The sequence below is a fragment of the Grammomys surdaster genome, unplaced genomic scaffold, assembly GCF_004785775.1.
Source record: "Grammomys surdaster isolate TR1022 unplaced genomic scaffold, NIH_TR_1.0 139, whole genome shotgun sequence".
Lineage (NCBI taxonomy): Eukaryota > Metazoa > Chordata > Mammalia > Rodentia > Muridae > Grammomys > Grammomys surdaster.
The window spans coordinates 1,637,359-1,646,205 of record NW_021604597.1 but is presented as its reverse complement, the minus strand read 5'-3'; the positions used below and the strand labels follow the sequence as shown (position 1 = coordinate 1,646,205).

Below are 8,847 nucleotides of genomic sequence, written 5' to 3'. Positions count from 1 at the left end.
TACTCTTTCCCCTCCCGCCTGTCTGGAAGTGGCAGTTGCGACATTTCTGTGGACTCATTTATCATTTATACATTGAGCACTGTCTCTCGCCTTAGGCTGGAGCGAACAGTTAGTGTGACGGGAAAGAGCTCGGCTGGAGCTCAGTCAGCCAGACCTCATTTCAGATTTGGCTCCAGCTCTTGCTAGCTGTGTGATCCTGGGCAAGCCACTTTGCCTCTCTGAGCTTTGTATGCTTTATAAGTCTGGAGAATAAATTGGATGTTAAATAGCATGCATGCATGGAAGTTATTATTTATTCTTTCATGATGGCTAACATTGAACTGTCAAATAGGGGATGGAGGTTTTTCTGTTAGACTTTATTTTCTTCTACAGAATCAATCTTGAGTGTGCTTTGTGCCAACTCAGACCCAGGGCTGCACATGAACACGAGATGGTGCGGATGGTGACAGGTTTGTTTCCTGAGGGATTGCAGGGACAGAAACAGTTCTGTTTTCAGCTCATAATTAGGACGAGTAAGCCCTCACCTAGTCTCAGAACAAAGGGTAGAAATTGTTGCTTCTTTCCCCCTTAAGGCGTGCCCTGTCTTGTTTGCCAGCATCTGCTGCAGCAGGAGAACAACGACCCACGAAATCAGGGTGCTTAGTGTCTGAGCTCCCCACCAGGACTCTGCAGGAGGGGTCAGGAGTCAAGCAGCAAGAGCCTCAGCCTTCCAGCTCCATTCCAGACTCTTTATTCTGATGCTGAGCTCAGGGCACATCATTAATTCAACACATAATTATGAGTACCTAGAGTGTGCCTGGCAACTGCTCGTGATTTGGAGAAACAAAGATCAATGAAGTCTGACTTTTGATCAAAGCTAAAATCAATCCTTCAGACATCTGTCCTGTGTTTACCTTGCTGGGTTCAATAAGTGGATTTTTTTTTTTGCAACTCCTTCCTTCCATATTGGCTCTGTCTCCCAATTCCTTTTAATTTTGACATTTAGACCTAGCAGAATATATATAGTCCCCGGAATAAAAAGCTTTTAAGGCCCAAAGCATTTAAGGCTATTAGTTTAAAGAGACATGCACATATTCACATAGGGAGTGGCTTTGAGTTCTGCAGTTGTATCTGGCTTCACCCATACACTGAAGTAGGACTATAACAGAACAGGAAGGAGGGAGGCAGTCAGGACGTATTTGCATTAAGTTTCCTGTGTCTGCACTGATCAGGAACAAAGGCAGTTCTCAGGTTTGAGTTTGTGGCTGGGGTTCGGAGCTTGTGACTTCTTATCCTTAATCTGGCTTTATAGCCTCTCACCAACTCAAAGCTTAACGGCTCCTCTAATTCTGTCTTACTCTGTCTGTGTGAAAGCAGGACCATCACTAGGAATCTTTAAAGCAGGAAAGCACAGGACCTGGGTATGGGTCCCCAGCACGCACATAACAATCTGGATGTGGCAGCATCACCTGTTACCCCAGGGCTGAGGAAGCAGAGACGGGAGGATCAATTTAGCTATCAGTTAAACTGCACAGATGCACACCCACAGACAAATTAAATAAAACGTACTTTGAAACAAGAAATGTCCAGGTATCCTTAACATCGGAGACACTTTGTATTCTAAGATAACTAGTTTAATTTCTATCCAACAGGTCAGAAGGAAAATGGTAGGCAGTTAGATTGAATATGCACACTGTATGGGTAACGCATAAGGCTGGAGCCAAGCCTTTTCTCCTCTTCGTAGCAAATAGTGGTTGTATGTAGCCAGGCGGTGGTGGCACACACTTTAATCCCAGCACTTGAGAGGCAAAGGCCAGCACATCTCTGAGTTAGAGGTGAGCTTGCTCTACAGAGCCAGTTTCAAATCAGCTAGGGTCACATTGGGAAAACCCTGTGTCAAAAACCAAAAACAAAACATAGTACCTCCTTGGCCAGCTGAGCAAAGAGAAAGGCTTCAAAAAATTCCAGGTAGAAGATGCCAGTGGATGCCTGTGAGGGGGTCTCTCCCATGTTAACAGCACCTTCCAGAGTTCTGGGAAATGAGGCAGAGAGGCTTAGAGTGGTGACCTTGGGTGGGTGACAGTGCTCAGGCAGCTGCTAAGCTTGACTGAAGAAGCTGTTAGTTTCCAGTCACCTCTTGGAGAGCATCCATCTTCATCCCCACCCATGACTCCAAAAGGGCAAAGCCTGCTGAGAGCTCTGAGGCTCAGGACTCAGGTTGTTCTAGTCATTTGCTGCAATGTTGATCCTGTCCTCTCTGTGTACTTTGCCAGCTAAAAACGAAACAGTGCTGCTATGGAAACCGCAAACACCAGGCAATCCTGGCCCCTGCACTTGGCAGCCCAGCTAGAGAGAGATAATGGCTTCTGTTGTTATCTATTGGATGCTGATGCTCAGCCGGTTTTACCCTCAGGGCCCTAACTAGGGATGGGCTGACACTGTACCGTCAGTGCTCTCCTGTCTGTTCCGTAGCCTCCTGATGCAGGCTAAGAGAACGAGTGCAGCCAGGGTACCTGCTCATTATCCTGATGACAACCTGGTGCTTTACACTTCCCTGTCTTCTGTGGTCCCTCATCTCAGGTTACTCTAAAGGCTTAAAACCATCCTCTGAACTGCTTGGCAGGCCTACATCCTGTTTTCCAGAACTAACAGACAACGTTCTCCTGGAGACAGTTGTGGCTCATATGTTTCATTCTGGGGTTGGGAAGGGCAGCAACACCCCCTAGCGGAGCGTTTTCTTATACTCAGAGCAGTTGGCTGGGCATCTTGGTCCTTGGAATGGATACAAATGACAGCCATCTGAAAATACATTTAGTGTGAAAACACAAAAGATTATTAAAACCTGCTTGTTGGCTGCAACATTTAATAAGAGGTCAGTTTGCTACGTGCAGTGTCAACGATGACGGACGGGAAGAGATAAGCCACAGGTTGGGTAGTCAGAGGCCTTTCACCTCTCCCTGAACTGCCAGGTTAAATCAAACATGGCCTAGTAGGCAGGAGGCGAGGGCAAACACAGCTGTGTTTAGAATGCGCTGACGTCTTGGTCTATTTTTCCAATATTTGTGCTTTGGAAAGAGCTTTCTGCTTGAAATGAGCTTCTCCTGTGTTTGGAGCTTCCCCGTGTGGGAGAAGAAAATCACATTACCTCTGTTTCCCAGATATCTCAGGGTTGTTCTCACCCTCCTAAAGCAGGTTATTTTTCTTGGTGACGTCCATTTTCTGCGGTTTGAAACTGCTCTTTTCTGGAAGAGATAATCGTGGGGAAAAAAATCTTCTAACCCATTTGCTTGCAAATGGCAAGAAATGTTTGATATTCTTGAAGCTCTTGCCACATAAAGCAGGGTGATTTTCAAATTCTATTTGATCCTTCTGAAAGCTAGCTAGCCTTGTTCTCGGAAAAATTGTAGCACAGACACAGAAAAATGCCTCTAATTTGGCCCCATTACTTCTTCTTTTTTTTGTAGGATGTTGCTCTCAAGAATATGCGGAAAGGAGACACGAGTCAGTGCGAGACCTTCGTCATTAATGGTTGTCTCTTGCCCCAGTGGGAGAGCCAGCAAGAGTGGTATCAGGTTATGAAGATAGCAGCATAGATACTTACATATGGTAAATGAAAAGCTCCGGGAAGCTCTTGGCATAGTTGAGTTAGTGAAGTTCTGTGTCATTAGTCAATGGCTCTGTTTCATATGTCACATCTCTGATGGTCTTCCTTTCATTTGACAACTGGAACATTTGGCAAACATCCTGGGTAGTTTTGTGTTTCATGAGGCAGAGTACAGAGAGAGCCCAGGGGTTGGGGACATAGCCCAGCTACAGAAGTGCTTTCTCAACAACTATGAGGATCTGAGTTTGGAGTCTCCAGAATACTAGAAAGAATCAAGTGTGCATGTCTGTAATCTCAGAGCTGGGGACTAGAATATCCCTTGGGCTTGTTTCCAGACTAGCCAAATCAGCTCTGCATTCAGTGAGAGGCCCTGTCTCGAAATCAAAACAAAACCAAAACCCAAAAAAACCAAACAAAAACAAAACAAAACAACAAAACCAGAGGAGAATAGTTGAGAAAGTTACCTGACTTTATAATTGCCTACACACACACACACACACACACACACACACACGAGTATGTGTGCACATTTGCAAGAAATCTTGTAAAAGGAAAAGCTGGAGTCTATTCTCTTTTTGCAGTAGTGACTTCCTCTTTGGCAAGTCTGTATCCTTGAGTTCTGGGCAGTGGTTATCTGTAGCATGGGTGATGACCTGGCTGAGAACAGGGAAGGCTTGATAGTAGAGGAGTCAGAATCAAGGGCAGGGAAGCTTTCTCTTGTTGACACCAAAAAGAGTGGGCCTTTGAAGGGGGATGCAGTTTGCTTGGGTTGTGCTTTGCCTTGGAAATATGCAAAGCACAGCTCTTACCAGTGGCCAATCATTCTAGTTGTTACTGTTAGCTAGCGTCCACACAGCCTGGTACTGCTCGACACTCTGTAGCCTTCCTTGCCAACCTTCATGAAGACTCCATGACATAAATGAGATTCTCTTGTTTTACAGGAAAGGGAATGGAGGCTAAGAGTGTGTGATCTTGCCATCTTGCTTGGATCTAGAAAAAAATGAGAGACACACTTCTGGGCAGGCCTGTGAGGGCTTATTTGGGAAGGATTAATTGAGAAGATCTGCCCCCAGGGTGGGTGTAATGTTCCAGTGCTTACTCAGATTTAAAGAGGTCCAAGTAAAAGACAGCTTTGTGTCTCAGTGGTGAGCATGCCATCTCTGCTATTGGTATTTCCTATGGTCAGCGTGTCCTTCCTTGCTGCTGGTATTTTCGGTGGTGAGCATGTCTGTCTCTGTTCCTATTTTTGCTGGGGCCATGTTCCACTGACCTCACACTCCAATGTCTTTGGGTTCCAATATGGACTGAAGACCAGAGGCTCTATGAACTTTCCAGGCCTCTCCTCCATGCAGGAGGACATTGTTGGATGACCCAGCCCCTGTTGATTGAGACATTCTAGTAAGTATCCTTTCATAATGCTCATTTTGTTAGATCTGGTCCTTTAGAGAATTACAACTCAAAGGAGTTAGGTCACCAACATCACAAACGTGCGGACGGGGCAGAGCCAGGGGTCGTATCCAAGTCTGTGAGGTCCTAAAGTCAAGCTTACCATTCCCTTGCTGATAATATAGACTTCATCGTGCTCATTGCTCTCAGCAATGTCTTGAGCAGGGATCTTCCTTTGTGAGCCTCTGTCCATGACTGATCCACCGATGAAATTCAGGGAGTTCTGGCAGGGGTGGGGTCGTTCTGGGGATACAGTTGGAATCAAAAGGTCTGCTTGGCAGGTTTGATAGAAGTCCACCATCTGAGAGGCCAAGATAGGAGAATCCATGAAGGCTAGCCTGAAGTACATAGTGAGACCGTGTTTAAACACACACACACACACACACACACACACACACACACACACACACACAGCTTGTTCCATAAGTTATATTAAAAGCCTTGATGTACCAGAATTCTGGAGGAGTCTAGACAGGAACTGCCAAGGCTCTTGGACAGAGTCTTGGAGATTATGTTTGAATTGTAGATTGGAGAAGAAAGACAAAAATAGCACATACATATGTGTACATGCATATACATACATACATACATACATACATACATACATGTGTATATTTGTACAATGCTCACATTTGTAAAGTTTCATAAAAGGAGTATCAACTCTGACATTGTTTGAATCAGGCTTTGAAGCCCTTACATTGGCTGTAGTGTGACTGAGAATAGCAGGAACAGGAAGGGGTGGCTTGGGCGGAGGAGTGTTCGTCAATGCATGCAGCTGCATGCTAAGAGTCCTAAGAGCCCCTGTGGGACATCAAGGCCCAACCACACAGCAGGGTCATGGGCATGGCCCTGGAGTATGCCAAATGGAGCTGGGTAGGAGGCCACAGAGCTACCTAATTGGATCCATAAATGTTCTTCTGCAGAGAGACTTCAAAAACACCCACCTGGGAAGGTGTCAGTTACTGGGAGTCCCTTTCCCTCTGTGGGAAATGTCCTATTAGAATAGGTACATGTTTGCTGGGCTGGAGTCCTACAGGGGTCCTAGAGCTGGCAGGGTTCTTCCTTTTCAGTAAGAGACTTGGATGCTGAGCAAGGCAGAGCTGATCTCTTCCTTCCTCTCCATCCCACCTCCCACCTCCCTCCTTTCTTCCTTCTTTTCGTTTTAGGTCTTATGTCTTTTAAAAAAACTACATTTTATATTGCTTTTAAAAAATATGTTTTTATTGCGTGTGTGAGTGTATATGCATATAAGTGAGTGTGTGTGCATACATGGTGTGTGTACATTGTGTGTATATGCAGGGTGTATGTGTTTGGTGTGTGAGTGTATAGTGTGTATGTGTGCGTGGTGTGTCTGTGTGCATGGTGTGTGTATACATGGTGTGTATGGCTGTACATAATATATGTGTGTATGTATGTGTGTGTGCATGGTGTGTGTGTATGGTGTGTATATGTGGACATGGTATGTGTGTGTATATGTGTGAGTACATGGTATGCTTCATGGAATGTGTGTATGTGCATGAGTGTGCATCATGTGTGTATGTATGTGGGTGCATGGTATGTATGTGTGCAAGTGCATGGAGTATGTGTGTGAGCACATATTCCATAAAGTATGTTCGGAGGTCAGAGGACAACTTTGTAGAGTTAGTTCTCTCCTTCCTTTATGTAGGTTCTAGGGGTTGAATTCAGATCTCTAGGCTTGCTTAGCAAGTACCATACATGCTGGCTCTACGTCTCATGTCTTTTTAGTAAACACATATTCTCCTTCGGGAACTTGGGGCAATCTTTGGATTCGTCCGCCTTATATCTGAGGATTGTCTGTCAGAGTAACACATAGGGCTGTAGTAGCAGATGAACGAATGAATGAATGAATGAATTAAGCTGATTGGAGAGGTTGAAGATTAGGGAGCTAACCAAACCCTTCCTAGTCTCCTTCAAGTATGACATTGGGAGGGTCTCACTTCAGGGCTTTAGCTAGTGCTTTTGAAGGCAACATGAGAGCTGCTTAGGTAAGCCAGGAGGATTGCTCTGCTGCTTTCTGGCTGTGGGGGAAGGGAACATCTCTGATAACCAATATGGAATCAATACCCATTTCTTCTCTGGACCCAAGTGTATTATTTTAATTCTAGGTGTGGGGAGATCCCAGGCATTCCAATTACAACTCATTTTTTTTTTGTCCTATATAGAGTGTAGTAAACGGACTACGACAAGCTCAAAGGGGAGACGGAAAAACCTATAAAAGGCAGAAAGTGTCACCAGACAGAAATGCTGTTGCCCCAAGGCTAAGTTAGCTGTTTTTATGCAGCACAAAGTGGATAGGATATAAATGTTATCTAAAGACTCAGAAAGAGGCCTTTGAAGTATGATGTGTGACCCAGAACCAGAGGCCTCAAGCACAGTGTTCTGCTAAATAAATCAGAGCCCTTCATTGAGGAACCATAGGAGGCGCTGATTGGATCGCTGGGGTTTATTATTTGAAGATCAAGAATTCTAACTTACTAACCAACTGAGTCCCTGTGACTTTACATCCAGCACCACAATTCTGTATGGCTGCGTAGTCTTCACCGTCAGCTTGGCTGGATCTAGAAGCACCTAGGAGACACAGCTCTGGGTATGTCCTTAGTGTTTTAAAAAAGAAAAAAAAAACCAAACCAAACCAAAAGTAAAACCTGAGAAGGCCTGGTGAGTGCCCTCATCCACTCTCTGCCTACTTCTTGTCATGGCCAGCCTCTCACTCTTGCCGTCATGCCTTCTTTGCCAAGATGGAACGTATACCTTCAAATTCCGAGTCAAAGGAAATCCTTCACTTGCTTTCCTCAGGTAGTTGGTCCCAGTCATAAGAGGAGTGACATCCGTCTAAGAGGAGTGACTAATGGAGACAGTGTCACTCTTCTTGCTTTGCAGGATGGAGACGAAGACTATGTGTCAGTGGAGAGAGACTGCTTTCTTGTTTCACTGTTAACATTAATGGCATGTTCACAGTGCGCCAGGCCAGGTTCCAACCTCTTTATAAGTCCTGTGCAGGCAGTCTCCGTGATGTCACGATGCTGTAGTCTGCGCTTGTGTTTCCTATTTTACAGTGGATGAGATGTAAGAAAAGACAAAGAGAATCTTCTAGAATCACACAGTAAATGAGCAGGCAAGACGTTAAACCAAGTTTGTCTGACTCCCTAAACCCTTTTGTTTTTCTTGGCTCACCAGGAAACATCTTTAAAAAGAAGCCTGAAAAATATACTGGATGTCACTCAACCCAGAAAACAGCAACTTATTTAAAAAGGATTATATAAGTGAAGGGGCATCTTTTAATTTCTCCTTCCTTTTTCTGGCAGCGTGTGTGCTGATCTGACTCCACTACAATGAAGGTGTCATCAAAACTTTAATAGTGAGAAGAGAAGATGGTTGTGCCACAAGGTTCATGAGGATGAAGGAACCAAGAAACAGAACCCCCACCTCCACCCTGTTGGTTCCCCATGTCGTGTAGGAAAGTCAGGAAATTATGTGATGTCAAGATCTAGTAATACAATCCAGCATGGAGATACCCAGAGCAGGACATAAGTCTTTTCTGTTTATCAACCCTCCTCTCCCCAGGGAGAGGCTGGGCATGGTCATCCCCTCTCCCCAGGGAGAGGCTGGGCATGGTGGCGCACACCTTTAGACCCAACCAACATCCAGTAGACAGAGGCAGGCTGAGCTGGAGACCAGCCTGGAGAACATAGCAAATTTCAGTCCAGTTAGGGCTACATAGTGACAAAGTGAGACCTTGTTTCAAAACACCACACACACACACACACACACACACACACACACACACACACACACAC

The 8,847-nt window shown here is 45.1% G+C and overlaps 1 pseudogene; it reads left to right on the top strand.

Moving 5' to 3' along the window:
- Nucleotides 1–5,872: 5,872 nt before the first annotated feature.
- LOC114617990 overlaps nucleotides 5,873–8,847 on the top strand; it is a 10,110-nt pseudogene continuing 7,135 nt past the window's right edge.